At 45.7% G+C, this 12,675-nt stretch overlaps 1 protein-coding gene across 2 annotated transcripts in view; it reads left to right on the top strand.

Annotated features, from left to right (window-relative positions):
• The first annotated feature begins 453 nt into the window (after positions 1–453).
• The window catches only part of SQOR (sulfide quinone oxidoreductase), a 52,951-nt gene continuing 40,729 nt past the window's right edge, over positions 454–12,675 (top strand). Inside the window, exon 1 of one of the 2 annotated variants that reach the window (XM_052646292.1) lies at positions 454–534. The gene's annotated coding sequence lies outside the window, so the exon portion shown is untranslated. The remainder of the gene's footprint in view (positions 535–12,675) is intronic. The other variant, XM_052646291.1, reaches the window with a different exon arrangement.

The raw sequence follows: 12,675 nt of genomic DNA, 5'->3' as shown, positions 1-12,675 counted from the left end.
GCGGTCTCTCTGGACAGCCCTGGGGACCAGATGAGAAGCACAGGGCTCACTGGAGGACCCGACACAAACCGCCAGGCCTCTATCCACAGACCCGCCTTCACCTTTGTCCCTCCCAGTTACGCAACAGTGTAGGCACACGGGATTGGGGGGCGGGGGGGGCGACAGGTGGCCTCCGTGCCCTCCTCTGAGGCACCAAGAGGTCCCAGCACCGCACAGTGCACTGGCGGGTAGGGGCGAGTCTGCCCTGCCGGCAGTGCCCCTGACCCGCCTGACCCGCGCCCCCGGCTGTCCCCCGTGCGCGCTGGAAGCCCGGTGTAGCCTGCACTTGGCCTTGGTTCCCCGGGCTGTGGCGCTGGGCGGGGCAGCTGTGGGACCTTTCCGGAACTTTCCCGGGGAGCGGGGGGAGGCTCGCTCTCCCCGCCTCCAGCCTCCGCCCGGGGACCGCACGGGCCCCAGCAGAGGCCGCGAGCCCTCGCAGGAAGCGGCAGCTTTTACTGCGCCAACGCTGTGGCCCCAGGCTCCGCGAACCTCTGGGTAAGAGGCATCCCGCGGCCGATATCAGGCACTTAGCGAGGGAAAAGGGACCCGGCGGGGAGAGAGGTCACCCCTAAGGCCGATTTTTAACTCAGCTCTGTCCCGCATCTGGGACAGCGCGGCCCCTGTGCATCGCGTTCCATTCCGCTTCACACTTTTTTTCTCCACCCGCCGCATCCACAGCTCTTGCAGCCCCTGCTGGAACCCGGGTCTTGCGACGTCCTGGGGTCGTGGAGCTGCTGCCCTGCGAGGGGAGGTTAAAAACCAATGTATCCGTGGTCTTGTGAATGGGAATTTCTTGGTGCCCTGGTGTGTAGGAATTTCTGGCATCTTCCACTTGTTGACTGTGTCACTCCGGCGTGGTCCCAGCGCGCAAGGGGTTCTCAACCCCCCGGGGTAGGAGGTGACATCTGCTGGTCTGCCCGCAGTGGGGCCCGTTTATCCACACAGCCTGTGGGATGGAGGGGCGGGGGCTCAAGAAGTATCCTTCAGCTATGGCTGGAACCAGCCATGGAGAGCATTTAGGGCCTGTGCTAAACAGGAACTGGTGGAAAGGGTTCTCTGGTGAAACTGGGGTGCTTTCCTTTCTCTTCGTTTCTCTCTTTTAATAATAAAAATCCCAACCTAGCCTCTTACTCAAAGACACAGGGAGCAGAGCTCTGGATTTGCCTGGGCTGCCCATTGCTGTGGTGTAGGGTTCTGACCCATTTTTGTGCCATGTACCACTTTGGCAGTTTTGGGGAAACTAAGGACCACTTTTAGGTTCAGTGCTTTTGAAGGTGTAAAATAAAACGCAGAGTGTTGTAAGGGAAACCTATTCCAAATCACTTGTCCAAATATTAAGAGGATTGATGTAGTAGTATATATGTCTTTTAAAAATAATGCATTAAGTAACATCATCTAGCAGTGGATCTAATAGCTATCATAATTTTGAAATAGTAACAAATAATATTTCAAGATTTGGGTAATGCCTGTAATATAAGAAAATATCTGTGATTTCTGTTGATGATAAAGTCATAGGTACTGCATGTATCTGCTGGGGTTTGTTTCCTGAGAAGAATGAAGTGTTTGTTACTCAGTTGTGTTAGATTCTTTGTGACCCCGTGGACTGTAGCCTGCCTGGCTCCTCTGTTCATGGGATTCTCCAGGCAAGAATGCTGGAGTAGGTAGCTATTCCCTTCTCCAGGGGATCGTCGCCACCGAGGGATCGAACCCAGGTCTTCTGCATTGCAGGTAGATTCTTTATCATCTGAGCCACTATTTAAAATGGAAGAAAGTGCTAAATTTTAGTTAGAGATTAGTGAAGATGAAGATGTAGATGTTTATTTTCAATGCAAGTTCCTGGTTAAGTGGAAGGTACTGCCCAGGAAGTCAGGTCACATGACTTCTGCTCTTGATGCTTCCACTGACTAGCAGCATGAGCTTGTCTTTCGGACTTCTTTTCACCTTGACTTCTTCACTGTACCGTGGAGATAATCATACCTTCCCCTGCATTTAAGGTGTCCAGTGCTATACCTGGCACAAAGGAGTGAAATAAGTACTGTTTACGAGAACTTGTGTCCCTCTCTGGACCCCAAGCCATTGCCATTATGTCCCCAGTCCTGGTACATAGAATGTGGTGGTGGTTCAGTCACTGAGTTCCAGTCCCACTCTTGCCATCCTATAGAATGTAGCCCTCCAGGCTTTTCTGTCCGTAGGATTTCCCAGGCAAGATTACTGGTATGGGTAGCCATTTCCTTCTCCAGAAATTAGTCAATAAATATTTTTTGAATGAATAAATACATTGGAAATTATTGCTTGTAACTACAACTACAACACTCAGAATTTATCCAGGGGACAGCTGGTGGTTTGTGAAATGACTCTGCTTAAAATAATCTGGGGTTTCTTTTTCCTAGTGGCTGAACACATCTGGAGCTGGAATGCTTGAAATGTCAGTCAGGGCCCTTGGGTCTGTGTGGGTCTTTGTGACTAGTGTTCTGCCAGAGAAAATGAAACTTGATGTTTATAGGAAACTAGAACTCTTTTGCAGAACAGTTTCTCCTCCATCTTACCTGTGTCTAGGCTCGTTAATTTGATGTGATGTAACACAGGAAGTTGTCTTATAGGGAGTGGAGCCTGACCCATGATGAGGCATTTCTGGGCCCAGTGGCACATTTCTCTTCCCTCTTTTCTTTTCACCTTCCCCTGCCCCATTGCACATTACATAACTCCTCTATGACCCTTAAAGATTTGGTAAGTAGGAGCAGTAGATGAAAGTTGCTACAGGCTGGCCACATTAGACCTAAAGCCAGCTAGCTGCTTCTTAATGCCCAGCCTTAAAAGTCTATGTAATCCAATAAATGTGGATGTTAATAGGAAGAAGAAAATCAGACTCAGCCAGGGACCCCTGTGATTTACTTTGTAAAATTGCTAAGTTGGGGTGGAAAGATGGGGAGAGAACTTGGTAAAGAACAGTAAATTTAGAGCACACTGGGGCTTTCTATGGCCGCAACTTTGGAAGGGGCAGATACTGATATTATGAACTGAATTGCATCCCCTCAAAAATTCATATGTCGAAATCCTAATCCCTATATCTTAGAATCTGACTGTTCAGAGAGAGGGCCTTTAAAAAGGGAATTAAGGTTAAATGAGATCATAAGGGTAGGACCCTAATCCATTATGAGTAGTGTCTTTATGAAAAAAGGAAAAGACACCAGGGGTGCATGTAGAGACAAGACCACATGAGGACGTAAGGAGGCCCAGGCCTAGGAGAGAGGCCTCAGGAGAAACTATACATGCTGACATTTCTGAATCAGTTTTTGCTGTAGGATAGCCTGATGAGGCGGACTAATTAAATCTGGACTTTGCCCTTTGAAAACAAAAGGTTAAGCACCTGACCCTTTGGTTCTGCAGATCCATGGGATGAACCCTCCGTGCCACATGTCTGGTTGCCTGAGTGGGGTTGACTCTCAGGGTAACTAGGAATATCAAAGTGAAAAGAGTTGCTTAATATATCAAACTATTATACTGCTGCCTTTACACAGGGCCCCAAGGGACCCTGATCTTGAACTTCCAGCCTCCAGAACTGTTAGAGCATAAATTTCTGTCATTTAGCCATTTTTCTTTTTTTCTCGTTTGGTTTTGTTTTTAAGGGCAGCTCTAGCAAGTAAATAGATCTGGGCACTCTATTCTAAGTCGTGATCCCAGCAGGTCCTTCAGTTTCTCTTAGGACCCCTCTCCCTTACCTACCCAAGAGAATCTCATATGCTCTTTCTGGAGACACTCTGTGTTGTCCCTTGGATCCTGTCTGAGGTTGTTAAGGCCTTCTTCCCCTTCATGATCCTGACAGTTAGGAAAAAATAGAACTTGACATCTTAAGCAAATGACCAGCCTAGTTGCTGAGCCATGTACAGAGCAGATGCTTTATAATTGCGTGGTGGGTGACGGGTTGATGGTGCTGGTGATGCTTCTTAAGGACCATGGGGGTAATTCCTTTCTAATCATAATGATTTTCCAAGTTTTGACCCTAGCTTGGTCCTCAGGGAGCTTTCATTTCATGCAGCAAGCTCCAGACCTATCTACAGTAATGGAGAGAAGATACCTCTGTTTTTATCCTGGGACCAGTCTCTAACTTCTGGGGCCTATAGTGATTTCACTCTATGTACTTTCTCTTTCCCTTGGCAGTTTGCTTTAAGGCAGCCCATGATGTCTTCATAGGAAAATAATGGGTTTTAATAATCACCTTGCTTACAGTACAGAATGTGAGAGCATTCCAAGGAGGTTCTGGGTTTAGTAGACGTGGTTTTGTGTTTCTGTAAGCCTGTGAATGGTGCTCGAGGTAGGGGACTAGACATCCTCTTTTCTGGCCAACTGGGTTTGCATGGTAATCACGAGCCTTTCAAGGTCTAGGAGGTCAAACCTAAGCTTGTTTTGAGTCACAGAGAAGGAGGGGCCTTTAAAGTCAGCTGGACGCAGTGACTTATTTTACTCTTCTGGAAATGGACTCAAAGTGGTTGTGACTTGCTCATGGCTCCACAGTGTCTGTTTCCTTACTTATAAAACAGGGGTAATAATACCAACTTCTCAGGTTGTTGTGAGAAATTATGTGAAGAACATAACCTGTCCTGTCACATAGAAAACCTTCGGTGATTTTTTTTTTTTTTCTGATGTTTTCCTTATTTCTGGGGTAGTGCACAGCGACTCCCAGTGAATCATGGTCAGACTTGGGGGAACATAAAGGGAGATATGGTTCCTATTCTGTTTATGTTCAAGCCCTGGCAACAAACCCTTGTCATTCTTTGCTGCAATAATTCAGAGCCCAATCAGTTTAAAGAGTTAGTAGAACAAATATTCCCATTTGAGTATCTGCTTGTGAACCTGTTTCCCTTTCCCCCTCATTTAGAGGATCACAACGTTTAGAGAAGGAAGGGACCTTTGAACCTATGCAGTTCAATCCTTTATTCCATTGTTGAAGAAAACATAACCCAGAATAGTTAAGGATGAGCTCTACCTGGCACTACCTGGAATGTGGATTTGGGTCTCTGACTGCTGACATATCCTCATACAAGGCTTATGCAGTAGTGGGGAACTGTGTCATTAATCTAGATGTAGGAAAGACACGAGCTTGAGGAACCTGGTACACCTGTTACCTGGCACCCCCTCATTCTGTCTTAACCATTAAAGGATTGAATTTGGCATCTCTTCAATCACATTCAAAGAACACTTCTATAACTTATAATTAAAGAGTCCCTTCTCATTCTGTTAAGACCTCACATGCTGGATTCCAGGCAACAATATGCCTGACAAATTGGCCAGTCCCTGTTTATAATGAAACTCCATTCCTCAGAGTCTTCTTGTATGTGAAACTCTGAGTGGGAATCACAGCACTCCTGAGGCTGATGCATACTTTTATTGTGATCATTGAGTGGGTTCAGGAGACCAAGGCAAAGCTGGATCCTTGCTGCGTGACTGGAAGCAAATTAATTCTATGTTAGGCTCCCGCTGTCCTGTGTGCCTTGCTCTACAGTCCCCAGATGGACATGCACAGGCTTATGCATATGTTGAAACCTTCAGTATACTTACTTGACTGAAGGCCAACTGTGAATGGTGGGGTTAAAGGGGAGCCAAATTGTGATGTTTTATGCACTAGAACATGAGAGGTCAAGCAAGCAAGGAATCAAGGCATTTCCCCCCATATAATTCAGTCAAAACCTGAAAATTTTCAGTTGCAGTCATCCAATTGACTGACATTTTCCCCTTTTCTGGAGCTGTAGTGTGAGCTGATTTCCCTCCCATGAACAGAGTTTCTGTTTTCTGCTTAGTTAATGTATGGTTTGGGGAAATCATCAGTCCTTCCCTATTATAAGGCTTTCTGACTGTAAAATGTATATAGGCTAGGGAAACTGGTAGGAAATTTCTCAGCAGCAAAGGGAGCCAGTGTTTCATTGCTGCATCCTCATTAGTAACTCTTAATCAGCAATTCTTTAAAGAAAATTCCTACAGTTCCCTCCTAAAGAGTTAGAGAACTAAAGAACCCCAATGCAATTCTAAGCGCTGAATCATCAAGGAGCTGTGTGGGATTGTTTCCTGGGTCTATTTGCTCCTGGTCCACACCTAGAGCACTAGTCTCACAGCTTAATGTTTAAACAAACATTTGACATTGCAACAGCTCTAGCGGTAGAGTTCTGACATGGCCCTGCAGGCCTAAATGAAGGTTGCTCCATTTTCTTTACTTGTTAACAAAATAGTAATCCAGTTCCTGAACACACAGGCGATGCCATTACTCAAGGGGAGGTGAGCCAAGAGGAAGGGTGCTGCCTGTATCATCCCTCGGTGGGCTCCACTCCTTTGGCTCTCAAGGTTCTCAGAGGGTGTGGATTCCTTCTCTCCCCTGGTGCTTTGGACCTTTGCTGCACTTTGCTGCACTTAACACCCTCTCTTCCATATAGCCACCCAGAGCAAGGTCCCATTTCACATCCTTCCTTCTTTATCCGCTGTGGCTAATTTGTCACAAACATGGCTTCAACATCGGTTTTGGATTCACACCTTCGTCTCTCTTCTCATGTGTATTCCAAACCCTGGCTGGTTCCTAAATTTCTGAATCAGCTACTGAATGATCTGTATATCCCTGGTCTTCTTATCCCGGGCTCCTCAGTGCGTAGCACAGTGCCTGGCACATAGTAAACACTCAAAAATGCTGAATTCAACTGAATTGCTCTAAATCATCCCCTTAACTCCCCCACGGGGTCTTCTTCAGTTTCCTTAAGAACTTCAAGGGCTCTCATTGCCGTTAGCAGGGACCACAGCTCACACGCAGCCAGGGCTGAGCAGTAATAAATACAAATCTTGGCTCTGTGGGGCTGGGTGAGCTTTAACTTCGTTCAGGGTGTAGATGGGCAGTGACCAATCTAGAGATGGGCAGTTCCAACTGAGAGCTGACATGGGAGAATGTGGGCTTAGTGTTGTCAGAGAGGCCAACGATCTGGAATTTTGAAGGTGTGTGTGCGTGCTCCCTTCAGTCGTGTCCGACTCTTTGCAACCCTATGGACTGTAGCCCTCCAGGCTCCTCTGTCCATGGAATTCTCCAGGCAAGAATACTGGAGTGGGTTGCCATGCCCTCCTCCAGGGGATCTTCCCAACCCAGGGACTGAACCTGTGTCTTTTATGTCTCCTGCATTGGCAGGTCGGAGAAGGCAATGGCACCCCACTCTAGTACTCTTGCCTGGAAAATCCCATGGACTGAGGAGCCTGGAAGGCTGCAGTCCATGGGGTCGCGAAGAGTTAGACACAACTGAGAGACTTCACTTTCATGCATTGGAGAAGGAAATGGCAACCCACTCCAGTGTTCTTGCCTGGAGAACCAGGGACTGGGGAACCTGGTGGGCTGCTGTCTATGGGGTTGCACAGAGTTGGACATGACTGAAGCGACTTAGCAGCAGCAGCAGCAGCAGCAGCAGCATTGGCAGGTGGGTTCTTTACCAGTAGCTCCACCTGGCATATTCAAAATTTTTAATATTGGGTTAGTAATGTTCTAACATTACTAATTCAGAATTTAGGCAGAATTTGTGAGTCAAACGAAACACAGCTCTGGTCTGCATTGGGACTGCAGGTTGCTTCTTTGTGACCCTTAGATTAGATGACTATTGTCTAGGATTAAGCTTCCAACCCCAAACCTTACTTAACGTATGCCCACCCAGTCTTCTTTCTCCCTCTTCCCAGTGGACTCTGGTTTAGACTCCCTTCCTCCTTGCCCACAGTTGTGCCATGCTCATTCTAGGTGATTCTGTTTCCTAAGTCTCTTAACTGTCCCAGACTAGCTCAGACAGGCCCTGGCCTAGACTTCCCTGTTTCTGCCCAAACAATTCCTCTCTCTTCAGCTGCCTAGATGTCAACGTTGGCTTTTGTTTTGTTTTCCTGAAGGGGCCCTTCCTACCTCTCATTCAATCATTCTCTTTCCCTTTTCTCTGTCTTATCTAAATTTTTATTTGTATTTCTAATGCTAACACTGTATTAGGCCCTTGTCATCACACCTGGGCCTCTGCACTAGTTTCCTGATTTCCAGACCTGGTTTTGCCTCTCCGATTTAATTTCTCCCTGACACTAGATCCGTTTTTTCAAAGCTGCCTCCTCTGTTCTATCACTTCTTAAAACTTTTTTTTTGTTTTATTTTTTATTTATTTATTTATTTTTTGTTTTTCAGTATAAAGCCTCAGTTTGCTAGCATGGCCCTTTATAATTGGACTGTGATGTTTCCTTATTATCTACTCCTCTCAATGTCAGTCAATTCTGGTTGGCCTTCCCAGCTTATTAGTCAGAGTCTTGGGAAATACTTGGCACGCTCAAGGCTGTTAAGAGGGTTTAATGAAACAACTGTTTACAAAGGTGTGGGCAGGGTTAAGGGGAACCAGCAAGAGTAGTGAAGCAAATGTATTGATTTGGGGCATGAAGAAGCAAGCAGAAGGAGTGATTACTGGCACCTTGGGAAAAAACTGTAGCTGAGAAGAGGGCCACCCCACAAGAGCCAAGGCCTTTGGCTGGAGCAATCCAGTATTGCTGAGCTGAAGCTTGCTTGGGAGGGGTCCGGGCAACAAATATCCTAATTTCATTCTTTTCCCATCCTCTAATCTACTGGTGCCTCCCACTGGCTGACTCCACCTGGAAGCCAGAGAACCAGGGAGGTCAGCTGATGCCCATCTCACAGGTGAGCTCTCAGGGCTTGGAGAGAGCAGAGGCGGCTGGGGAGAGGCCTGGAGGGTGGTAGCCCACTCTTTTACTTGCTTAAGCTGTTCCATCTCCCTTGGTGTACCCTTGCATAGCATCTCCACTTGTCCAAATGCTGCCAGTCTTTTATCTCTTGCTCAGATCATGTCTGTTTCACCAAACTGTCATTGGTTATTTCTTCTCTCCTGAAAACACCAGCAGTGTTTAGTTCCTACTGATTACATTGCATTTTGCTCCTTCAAGTTATGTCTAAGAACTGGGATATAAACCCAGAGGTTTGGAAACCAACGCCAAATTTCCTCCCCACCAATCCAGAGATGATGTAGGTGGTGAAAAATATAGGTGCCTCACTTTTTGGCAGCTGTTCCTGAGAAGGTGGCTAGAGAGTGCTACACTCTTGGTAGGGTACAGAGGTTTTCTGCCTGCTGCCCCCGACTGTCTGGACCCAAGAGATGACAAGAAGGACTCAGATACTCCATAAGTGTTGTGAAGATAGATGGGACCAGAGTCTTGAACCATTGAACCAGAGTCTCAAACCATCAGGCAATTTCAGACTCTCTGGGAAAACAGATGCGTCAAAATGCCAGCAAATAAACGATGACCACAAGAAAGTTCTAAGAAGGGCAGGAGAGGTACCACAGTTTGTAGACCAGCCTGGCTGGAGGCGCTACAGAAGCGGGGACTTGGGCTAGACTTTGGGCCATGGCTAAGATGAGGAAACCGAAGGAGGGAGCATTTCAGGAAGGCGTTATAGTGGAGGGTGAGGGACTAATGTGTTCTCCATTCCACTAGAATGCAAGTTCTGTCCGCACAAGGACCTGATGTGACATGTTCACTATTCTATTCCCAGCATCCAGCACAGCTCCTGTCATAATGAAGGATAAGATCTCAGTCACTGCCTTAGTCCGCTTGGGCCCCTATAACAAATATAGTAGCCCCCTCTTATTGGTGGGGGAATAGGTCCCAAGACCTCTTCAGTGAATTCCTGAAACCATGCATAGTACCGAATCCTGTATATACTGTTTTTCTCTCTACCTACACATCTGTGATAACGTTTAACTTATAAATTAGGTACAATAAGAGATTAACAATAAGAATAAAATAGAACAATTAGAACAGTGTAGTATAATGAAAGTTGTGTGAATATCATCTCTCAAAATATCGTATTTATGAATTTAATATAAATTTAGTTTTCCATCCCAGCTAAGCACGTATCACTCTGGGGTTGTAACTTTTACAGTTTGAGGTGTGACAGCAAAGTAGCATGAATTTCTTTTTCTTCTTCACAGTTTCATGATAGGTTTGTTCTTACCATACCACTTACCAATCTCAGCATAGGGTTCCCCCACCGCCCTTTATTGAAAACCTTCACCTTTTCATTTAAAGGAAGCACTTTATGGCTTTTTTTGGCCTTATTCAAATTGTCAGAATCACTACTCTTGTGTTTTGGGACCTTTATTAAGCAAAAGAAGGGTAACTTGAACACAAGCACTGCAGTACAGTTTATCTGATAGCTGAGGTGGCCACTAGGTGACTAACTGGTGGAGTAAGCTGGACGAAGGGAGGTCATGTCCCACGTGGGATGCAGCAGGATGGTAGGAAATTTCGTCACTCCACTCAGAGTAGCATGGAGGCTAGACTATGTGAATTGTTTATTTCTGAAATCTTCCATTTAATATTTTTGGACTGCCATTCCCTGTACGTAACTGAAACCACGGAAAGCAAAGCTGTGAATAAGGGGATCTGTGGTACCACAGACTTCTGCTGCTGTTTAGTTGCTAAGTCATTTCTGACTCTTTTGTGACCCCATGGACTGTAGCTTGCCAGGTCCCTCTGTCCATGGGATTTCCCAGGCAAGAATACTGGAGTGGGTTGCCATTTCCTTCTCCAGGGCATCTTTCAGACCCAGGGATCAAACTGGTGTCTCCTGCACTGGCAGGTGGATTCTACCATTGAGCCACCTAGGCAGCCTGTACCAAAGACTAACTGGCTTATATACAACAGAAATTTATTTCTTGTAGTTTTAGAGCCTGGAAAGTCCAAGATCAAGGTACTGGTGTGGTTGGGTCAGGGCCAATGTCATTTCTTTGTGTTCTCACATAGTAAAAGGGGTGAGGGTCCTATCTGGACCCTCTTTTATAAGGGCACTAATACCATTCATGAGGGCTCCACCCTCAGGACCTAATCAACCCCAGAGGCCCCACCTCCTGACTAACACCATAACCTTTGGGAGTTAACATTTCAGCATGTGGATTTTTTTTGGGACACAAATGTTCGGGCCATAGAGTGAATTAACAGATGGCTGGATTTATTTAGTACCTTTACATGTCAGATGTATACGTGATGAATGAAAGTAGAACTTCATTCAGAAAAACTGTATTGAGTATGGAGGAAAACATAAACACTTTCAAGCTAGGAAAAAAAGATGTGCACACATCTCATTACCTTTAATTTTCCAGTATTTAAATTAGACCTTCTAACATTAAAAAAAACAAAACTTTCCCCTGAAATTGGGCTCACCTTGCTCTTGGCCTGCATTATCAGCAGCTGGCAAGCTCTGCTGTTCTTCCATTAGCATCTAAAGCTACTAGACTGGGAATGGGACCAGGGCAGATGGGGAAATTGCTATGTGTCAGCACAAGTCCTTGTGTGTAGCAAGTATGCCATGCATACTTGTGGAAACACTCTTAGCTATAGCAGAACTGTGATGATGCAAATTTCATGTAACTCTTTCCATAAAGATATACTTGCACTTTTAGTGTTGCTAAATGTAATTTAATCTGAATACCTTATGTGTAGGAGACAAATCTGTAAATAAAAATATAGCTTAGACAATGTTTTTTGAGCACTTCTGATTGATGGCACTTCCCTTTTTATCAAGGTTAAATGAGTAAAAAAGATGAGAACTTTCCTTGGTGGAGAAGATATCTTGTTTCGATACTGCAGGTGAAAGAGTGTGACAAAAGAAAGGAAGGCCCCATGCTGTATTCTTCAGGAGTAATTATTACATTAAAAAATCATACCGTAGCTGTGTTTGGCCCACTCATTCACATAATTATAGCATTCAACAATAATACATAATTAAATTGCTTTTAAAATGCCACCTGATAGCTGAGTGGATTTGTAAGGAGGAGCAGAGCAAAATTTGTTAAACATGTAAAATCTTCCATCTGACTGAATAGTAGTGAATGCATTTTAGTGTAAGTATATTAAAATGTACCTGAGATTTGTTTTCAATCAGGCATGGTGAGGCCAGCCCATCAGGAGATGACTGCTGTGAAAGACGAAGCTTTGACTCCCAGTTCCCTAGAAACAGGAGGCCTGCTCCACCGCACTGGGTCACATGGGGAAGCACCCAGATTGGTCAGGAGGCAGGCAAATTAAGGGGAAAGCATGGGCAAAACCTGGGTTTCCCTGGTGGCTCAGATGGTAAAGAATCAAGACCTGGGTTTGATCCCTGGGTTGGGAAGATCCCCTGCAGATGGGAATGGCTACCCACTCCAGTGTTCCTACCTGGAGAATCCCATGGACAGAAGAGCCTGGAGGGCTATGGTCCATGCGGTTGCAAAGACTTGGCCACGACTGAGTGAGTAACACTTTCACTTTTCATGGGCAAAACCTATGGTGTGATTTTCATGAGGCAGGGGGAGCAGACTGACCAGGTTTGGTGCTGGCTAATTTGAATAATTTTAGTGGACTCTGGACTGTAGGGGCTGCCCTCGTTGTCTTGATGTCTGGCCCTGGGCTGATTAGGGGCGAGGAATATTGCCTTCTGGAATGTAAAAGCCAGATAGAGGGAGTGGTTCAGGTTTGGGCTCTGGGTTGGCTGGTATAATTACCAAAGGTGTGCTTGCAGACTGAGGTGTTTACATTTTTAGAAGTTGGCTAGTCCTAGAAACAGTGTTTCTTTGGGACTAAAGCTTCCCTGGTGGCTCAGAGGTT

The sequence above is a fragment of the Budorcas taxicolor genome, chromosome 10 (assembly GCF_023091745.1).
Source record: "Budorcas taxicolor isolate Tak-1 chromosome 10, Takin1.1, whole genome shotgun sequence".
Classification (NCBI taxonomy): Eukaryota; Metazoa; Chordata; class Mammalia; order Artiodactyla; family Bovidae; genus Budorcas; species Budorcas taxicolor.
Note: the sequence above shows the minus strand (reverse complement) of the source record. Positions and strands in the feature narration are given on the sequence as shown.